An 8815-nucleotide genomic window follows, 5' to 3' on the forward strand; every position below is an offset into this window, starting at 1 on the left:
ATTTAGTAAATATTTTGAAGAGTTATTACTGCCAAGCATCACTAAACGGCTTTTATATCACTCTACTCGCTGCTGGCTTTAAGATGTTCCAGTACGAGAGCAGTTTTTATCTGTGCTCTGCAGGAAAAGTGATTGTGTACAGCTTTCTACATTTACAAGCATTTTAAGGAGCCAAGAACAAGTAGTTTCCAAGCTGGAAACCCCTTTTTAGCCTTTTGGGAGCTCTCTTTACCTAGGATTCAAGTTTTAAATGGCTCACACGGCAACAGTTTCACCATTTTCCCGTTTTATTTTGAAACATCACTCACACAGTAGAAATTGCTTTTTTTTTTTTTTTAATCTTCCATCCATCTGGCTGATTCATTTTTGAAAAGTGTGGTCAGAAAAAGTGTGTATGTTAGTGCAGTAGAGTGTAAATAAAATAGGTTTTCGCGTGCAATGTTTTATCCTTGTAGTTTAATTTTAAATTCATTCGAATTACAGATCAATGTGAGAGCATGATGTTTGGGACAGATCAAGCCTCTTGGGGGAAAATTCCAATGGCATGACTTCTCACCATCTGCACTCACCAGTGAAAGCTGCAGCATGCTTCTGGCCTGAGGGATCAGCAAGGAGACTGACCCCTTGGACTAAAGGTAACGGTCTAAAGACACAAGAGAACTTGACCTGTGAGCATCAGCTGTCAACTTAAAAATGCTGACACTGCTCCGGGGGGATAATCTATCTGCCGAGAAACAGCATTGTGTTTCTCATCTGTGGAACAGTTTAACATTGGGGAAGCTGCGCTGGAAGCAGATCAAGGCGTTATTGACTTAAGCAGTTGGATGTATACTTGCCAGGCTTGTCTACTACTGTAAATCAGGACTCAAGTCCCTGGACTGTGATTTGTGTGATTTAGTTTGACCATCACATGATTGAAAGCAGCCATTTGTCCACTCGGCTTAAACATGTAACAGTTTGTCTTATTCTTAACAATCAAAAGCACAAACATGGAAAAAGTTGAGGAATGTGTAAAAGATATCTGGGAAAAGACAAATAAACAGCTAAAGAACTATTTACTACACTATACTCCCACTCCTGCAGCCCTGGAAGGGTCTTTCCAGCCTGACCGGATGACTCAGTTCCAACTCCAGATGAGAACCAGGGTCAGATGAGTCCAGACTCTGTCACCCCATGAATTCTCAAGTAGATGACAGCCAGTTAAAGCAAAAGCGTGCACATACTGTATGTAGATGGCAGTAGGCAGTAATGGAGAAAAACTCTAGACTCGAAAACAAACTTGGATAAGTGACGAAAAGGTGAAATTGAAGCTCTATCAAATGACTGTGTTTAAGGTTTACATGTTGAAAAAAGAGCCTCCAAGGGCTGATGAGTAAGTTGCTGGTTTGGCAAGTGTACATTTGGTTAACCACTCCACCTTCGTTATAGTCACTTCCCTGCACTTATCTATGGCAATCATCTTGGACTCTCTCCCGCACAGTGGATGAGACAGTCCCAAACAGTGTGAAAGTGGAGAAACGCTTTCCCTTCAAGATAAGAACCTGAAAACAGCCATTTACTGTAAACGCACACCTTATTCCACGCTGTGCAGATCAACAGTGCAGCACAGTAGTGGAGAATGAATTTATGATTGATGAATCTACTGCAAAGCATAAAGCATGTGCCTCATTAGTGTGCACTGTATATGCTCCTCTCACGTCTCCACTCCAGCCAGTTGCTGCTGACGTCTCATTCGAGCACTTCCTCACAACTCTGTCCAATGCGGTTGTAGTGCACATGCGAAAATACATCAGAGATGAAGGAAATAAGACATCGAGGGGACGTGAGGCTCATCTTGGCGCAGTGGCTAGACATGCGAAGACATGGTTGTTTCTTTTAATTTAAATTGAACATCAATAGCAGATGTGTCTATAGGCTGAACACTCGTCCCTTCCAGAAATGAGCTGTAAGTTCTGTGACATCTGCAAACAAATCACAGATGTGGCTGCGGTGTCCAAAAAGTTGTAAACAGCAGTAAACGAACCCTTCCTGAATCCGTGCAGTCTGCAGTCATATTTCAGAGTTACAACCAAGTTGGTTCTTGTAAATTCTTTCTTTATTGTCATCATCCTGTTCTTGCGTTTACTGTATTTGACCAGATATGCAGCACCACAAAGCACAAATAACAAACAGCACATCATTGCTTATACAACACATTATTACATGCATCCATACAATGCTGATGCCATTCACATTTAGAGCTTCAAAGTAATAACTGGGAAAAGATTGTTAGCCTATAGGTCTGAAGTAGCTGGACATGTGGATATATTGAAAGCAGATGTGGCCTGGAATGTCCACCACATGGAAAAGCTGATTGTGCCTATACCTCTACATTAATAGGGGACTTAACAGCCAAAAATCTGCAAACTTGAGCTTCAAAAAAAAAAAAAAAAAAGCACTGGAAAGTTGCCTCCTGCGTTGAGTTCTTTTCTGTGGTTTTTGTTGAACTCGTGGTTCTTCCAAGCACCATTTTCAAACAATTCACTATGTTACACACAGAGTAAGAACATGAAACAGCAAGATTTTACTGTCACGTTTTCTGCTGTAGCTGTGCAAGGGTTATAGCACCACAAACGCAATACCATATGATGTCTGTCTGCGCTGCAAATTATCTACAGGGAAAAGAATTTCAGGACTGCTACGAACCGGTTTCAGACCCAATTTCCGTCCTTTTTTCCAATGATATCATTTATCGTAAAGCTGAGTTTATGACACAGTTCTTGCACGTTGAGGAAAATTTCTTCAAACTGTTTTTTTTTAGCATGAGAACATGGAGACAAGGGCAAAAATAGAAAGGTAAACTAAAGAGGGATTCACCTATTTCATTCAAGAGGCCAAAACACTCCCTTGAGATTCTAGGAAACGCTTGTTTTGAAATTTTCCACACTTGATATGGTGTAAATATGCATGTGGTGGGCATGTGTGTCAGGAAACACAGTTGTGATTCCATCGAGAGTAAACACCCAGCTGACTGCACATGGTCTTAGCTTTGCAGCTTTGGGTCCCAGTCCTGGCTAGTGTAGTGTCGTGAGCATCACCCACCGCTGCAGGTATTTTATGCAGTAAGCACCTTGCCAGGCTCTCTTAATTGCAATTGCATGTGGTAGTTCAACAGAACATTTAACCTGGCTCTCGGTAGCTCGACAGAGAGGGATATTTATTGTGATTTGAACATGCAGTCATGGAAAACTTGCGAGCATACCTCTGCACAAACCTCTCTGTAGACATTAGACAACCAATTTCCGTCTGCTAAATCACTTATTGCTACGACAGCCTCCCTGCCTTTGTGTTGATCTCACTCTTGAGACGCAAAGACAGAGATATCCATACCACAAATGCTAGGTATGGGGCTGTTAATGATTTTGACTTGCCTTTGGCCTCACCATCATGTTATTAATATTTCCAACACAACTTCCCCAGCAGGCCAGCAATGTGACCGCGAGCCTCATTCTCAAATACTCCTGAGCTATTATGACGATTAACATCTGTGACAATACGATCTTAGATGAAATTACAAAGTGATCTGCAGTCTGCATGGGGAAGAGTAAAGCTGTAACCTGATGGGCTTTAGAAGGCCTCTGAATTAGATCATGTCTTCAAAAGCATCCAGTAGCATAACTGTGGCGAGTCTGAAGGGCTCTCTAATAAACATCTGAAGGCCACTCAATGGCCAGGTTGTCTCCAACACGTCATGTCTGAGGTTCAGAGATTATTTTGCAGCAACTCTGAATTAACTTGAAGCCAGATTCATGCAAACCAATGCTGGTCTGCTGTTTCTTTCATTTTGTGTTACCTACAAGTTGATCTTGATAAAATACATCACACTGGGACAAGTGGTCTGGGGAAACAGTAGATTGTTCTCCATCTGTTGTCGCAATAACATCACATGGGACAAAAGGGAAACACATTTTGATAGGTGTGCGGTTCCAGATTACAGAGTGATGGCTTCTATCAGTTATTCCATTCCTGACTAAGAAAACATCATGTGCTTTACTGATCATCCCATTTAAAGAGGACAACATGTTGCCTTTTGCCTGGTTCGATTAGCAGGGAGCTAAACCATAACAGCCTTTTCTTTTGATCATAAATGATATATAGACATATATCTACTGTATATATGTCTATGTGTGTAACTAGGCAACTGTTTGATAGCAAATTAGCTTTACTGTTAACCCTGTTAGATATTTGCTAATATTAAAATAACCAAAACTGCACAATATGTCAATTGTTTACGTGATGGCTTAAATAACGTTATTAAATTTAGTATGTGATTTTCTGTATGTATTTTTTGACAACACATTATGTACATATCACAGGTAGAAAAATAGAAAGGATTTTACAGTAAAAACATATTGTCATAAAATAAAATACATATTTCATCTTTAATAACAACCAGTCAGTGAAGACAATGGAGGCCTGGGTGTTTTATGAGTGGAACCATGGTTTGAGTGTATATGAAAAGGCCTGTGGTTTGGCCTTTTTCTCCAGAGGATGACTGCATTCATCATAATGACAATAAGAGGAAAGGAGAAAAGCCATAAACACATCAGAATATGATAAAATGTTCCACTCATCAACACCCACATTATTCGCTGTCTATTAAAAAGGCCTCATTATAAACAGACACAACAGGGAAGCAAATCTGAGACAACCACAGAAGCTTAATTATCCTGCTTAACAAGGAGATTTTCTGGGGCTTTTTATCGTGAAATTCTCCTCAGTTTTATCATGTATGGCAAACATCCTTGCTAGACTTCTAAAATTGATGTAATTAAATGTCTGGAACTGCTGCGTTTTAGGTAAGAATAGAACTGTCAGAGAAAATGATGATGGATGGTTGACTAGGCAGAAAGGGTCAGAACCAATGAATACATGAATGTATTTCCAACACACTTCTTTCCAATACACATTTCAATAATAAAATGCAACACATTTAAACTTAAAACACCTAAAATGTATAAATGAAGAAAGTCATTTTCTATGGTGTGGGTTATTGTCTTCTCAATATTAGAAGCAAATGAAAATGCTGTCACATCCACTCTACATATCTACACATCAGTAGATGACAATAAGTTCACTAAAAATGTTTACAGATATGCAATATTTCTGTTTTCAGGTGTGAAAATACCTGATTAATATAATAACATGGCTTAACCACACAAGCACAACCGTGTCTGTCTGTGAAAAGGAATATATTTTGATCTAATATCTACATTAATCACACACACAGGGTGAAATAAGTAAAAACATTTGTCACCACGCTGAAGCTAATGTTGCAATGATGTCCCTGGTCTTTGCGCTCATGTGATATGGAAGATGAGTAAAAGGAATAGATGAAAATGTTCATTTCAGAATTTCTAACCTTTCAAAGTCATTTTCCTGGAATATGTCTTTTGCACATAAAATAAAAGTGTTGGATTACAGAAATAAAAATGTCTCAGAGGCACGTGTTACTCAATATTCCCCATGAAATATTGACCTTACAAAGCCAAAACAAAGTCCGTAATACCTTTTGAAATAACAGTCTGCTCAGTAGCATGGGACATAATCCTCACAGGACCTGAAAGGGAACTTTGATACTAATCATAGACACGTATTCACCAACTTCGATAGGTTTTCCAGATTGTTAAAAACCCTAAAAAGTATTAGGTCATTACCTCATTTGCATGATATTCAGAATAACTTGCATTCTAAGAAAAGAAAAAAATAACTTCAGCTGTGAAGGTGAATACTGCCACCCAAAGGGAGCAATGACTCATGCAAAGCTGATTCAAAATGTAGCATATGCAGCATCAGCGATACTATAGATACAAACACATTGTTAACCTAGCGTGGCTCTGGAGATGTTGGCATGTACACCACTTTAGTACAGAAGTACTGCTTTGTTGTTGAGGATCTACACTACTATCTTCAAAAGATGAATCATAATGTTTATTGACTTTTGTGGTCACATCTAGTACCACTTCATCTACCTGGATTAAGTGCTGAAATGTTTTTGGTTTCCCCCACTTTAACTCACTAAGACACTGGCATTATTTCTTCAGGCATCCCAGAAACAGAAACAGAACTTTGAAACTGGAATGCAGTGTTGTGCAAGTATGCACTTCACAAGAGCTAGTTCATCTTCAGTTTATACAAATGAACTAGTTGACATTCATAGTTCACAATTTTGAAGTAGATTAAGTTTCAGTTTATTTCTCTGGCATCACACCCCAGAACGTGTCATTTCCGTGAGATACATGTTTTGCTGGTTGGTTGGGATGCGGAGGGAAGTAGAAGCTTCTGTGTTTCATATAGATCATTCAGTTCAAATAACCTACACTCTTTATGGTCTGTGAACGCCTCACACAACCACCGATTGAACTATGGTAAAGAAAAGAGTTTTTCAAGTGTTGAGGGTTGGCCTCAGTTCTTCACTGTTTTTTCTCATTTAGAGAAGGTAGCTTTGTTTTGATACATATACATTGGATAAAAATAATTTCAAAGTCTGTTTTATATCCTTAAAAATTCTCTTTGACATTTATTAGTCTGCCACACACCAGATATTCAAAACCACACCATATTTAAAGTCAAGGCATATCACACCACCAGAATTTATTTTTCCTCAAATTCTCCCTTTATGGAGCTATAATTGTAGATTTTTTATTCCTATAAATCCATGAAATATTCTGACTTTCCTTCGTTCATGTATAAGCGGTTTTCATCTTTGTACCATCTCTTGGGTGGCTGAATGGTATAGACATCTGGACAAATGGAGTAATTATTTTGGTGCAAGGAAGCAGGTATGACTAAAATGCTATATGTGGCAGGAATGCTGTGGTTAACCACAGCTATGAATGGAGAGACACTTCACATAAACAGTTACCTTGGCTTAATCCAGCTGTGTATAATTTCAGGAAGACAGTTTTAACGCTGTATGCATCATGTCAGGCTTCTCACTGAAACTTTGAATCAACAACTTGATTAACAAAGAATGCAAATAGCGGCGTTCGCAAGCTGAAACATGGATCCCTATATCATTTTCAAAATAAAATTTCCTAAATTATAATTCAGCTATATCATTTTTATCAGAATAACATGTTAACTCTAATTTGCAACAACATCAGCTACCGTGCGGGTAAATTATCTAGGTGAAATTATTACCAGCAGCCTTTAAGAGCCCACCAGCGGATAACAGTGAATTACAGCACTTCTAGCTCATTCATCACATCACAGGCCAGTGTTCAAACTTCAGCTGGAAAGACAGTTCAGATTGTGTCCAGGATTCTTTCTGCTGCCAATAAGAACAGCCACAGCTGGAGAGGAAAATAAAGACTCTTTCTTCAACATGAAATTTGCTGTGCTGACTTATTGTATATTTTGCTGCATTTATTTCTAAAATGGTCCCATAGTTCAGCACTTCTCTCTTCAGCCTGAAAACACAACGTCATGTCCCACCGTGAGAGTTTGACATATGTCCATTTAAACTGATCAAGACTTCAGGTCGGCGGATAATGTTTGACACTGATGCTGTGTTGACTTATCTAATCTAATCTAATTGAAGGGCAGATGGACAGAAAGAGTTGGGAGTTGTTTGTAAGGCAATGATAAACTATGTGAGTGGCTGATAGGAACCAGGTAGGTGGTATGCATGGAGAAGAAAAGAGGTCTGACAACCGAACCTTGGGGCACACCGCTGGAAAGGCAATGCAAGCTGTATTCTTGGCCCAGCAAAGACATCTTGAAGATTTGCCAAAGGCTCCAGACAGATCAAGCAACATAAACTTTTAGTTTTCCCTCCACACATAGCTTTTATTACAGTAAGTGACTGGACTTGAGGAGAAGCAGTTCCAGTAATCAGCTCAGAGACTTATCCAATAAAAAGATGAAACATATTTTTATTATAATTATACTATGAACTATCAAATTAAGATGTTATTTGTGTAATCACCAAACACTATTTTACTGTAAATGTCATAATATGGATTAAACTTTACAGTGTTCAGAGTTCAGGTCAGTATAATTTGAACAAGTTGAATCCAATAAATGCCACAATAAACACAGTGTACATACGTAGATTCAAGAATAACTGGAGCAACAGCTGCTCTGTTTGAAGATTTTGTTCAGTTTCCTTCATTGCATAGCAACCATGTTTATTCCTGCCTATCAACAAAAACTCCCAAAGGCCACACTGATAAAAAGAATCTGTATTACTGATTTTGGCTGTGGACTTACACGGCTAACATGTTGCAGATGTGTGATAAGAAATGTAGAACAGAACAAAAACTTTTTTCTTCACATATTCTTCTCTGCGGCACTAAACAATAAATCTTGCAATAAACTAACGAGAAACTACTATCATCACTTCTCATTGTTGGAATCAATGTCAAATACTGTTTGTATACCGGTTATCATAAAATGACAAATCACACTGTCTCTGCGGACATGTTGTTCCATTAATGTGTCAAGGTCCAAAGCAGTGATGAGCGCACACACACACACAAAAAAAACACATAATCTGAAATGATTTTTTTTCCTCTTTTTTTCATTTTTGAAAACTTCTGACTCATACGAATTTCGGTAAAAGCATCATTAAATAATCAAGATCCAAGAGGCCTCTTTGGACATTAGAGGCAGAGTGGAAAAGCCTGTTGTGGCTTATTTCGAGAAGTCAATCCGCTGACTCGATTGCAGACATCACGTCTTTACAGACGTATGATTGTTGGTGTTGATTGTCTGAAACCACAGTCTGGGATGTTAATTCTTATGTTTCTCCTCATGTTTGATTGGGTTGTAC

The sequence above is a fragment of the Anabas testudineus genome, chromosome 12, assembly GCF_900324465.2.
Source record: "Anabas testudineus chromosome 12, fAnaTes1.2, whole genome shotgun sequence".
Lineage (NCBI taxonomy): Eukaryota > Metazoa > Chordata > Actinopteri > Anabantiformes > Anabantidae > Anabas > Anabas testudineus.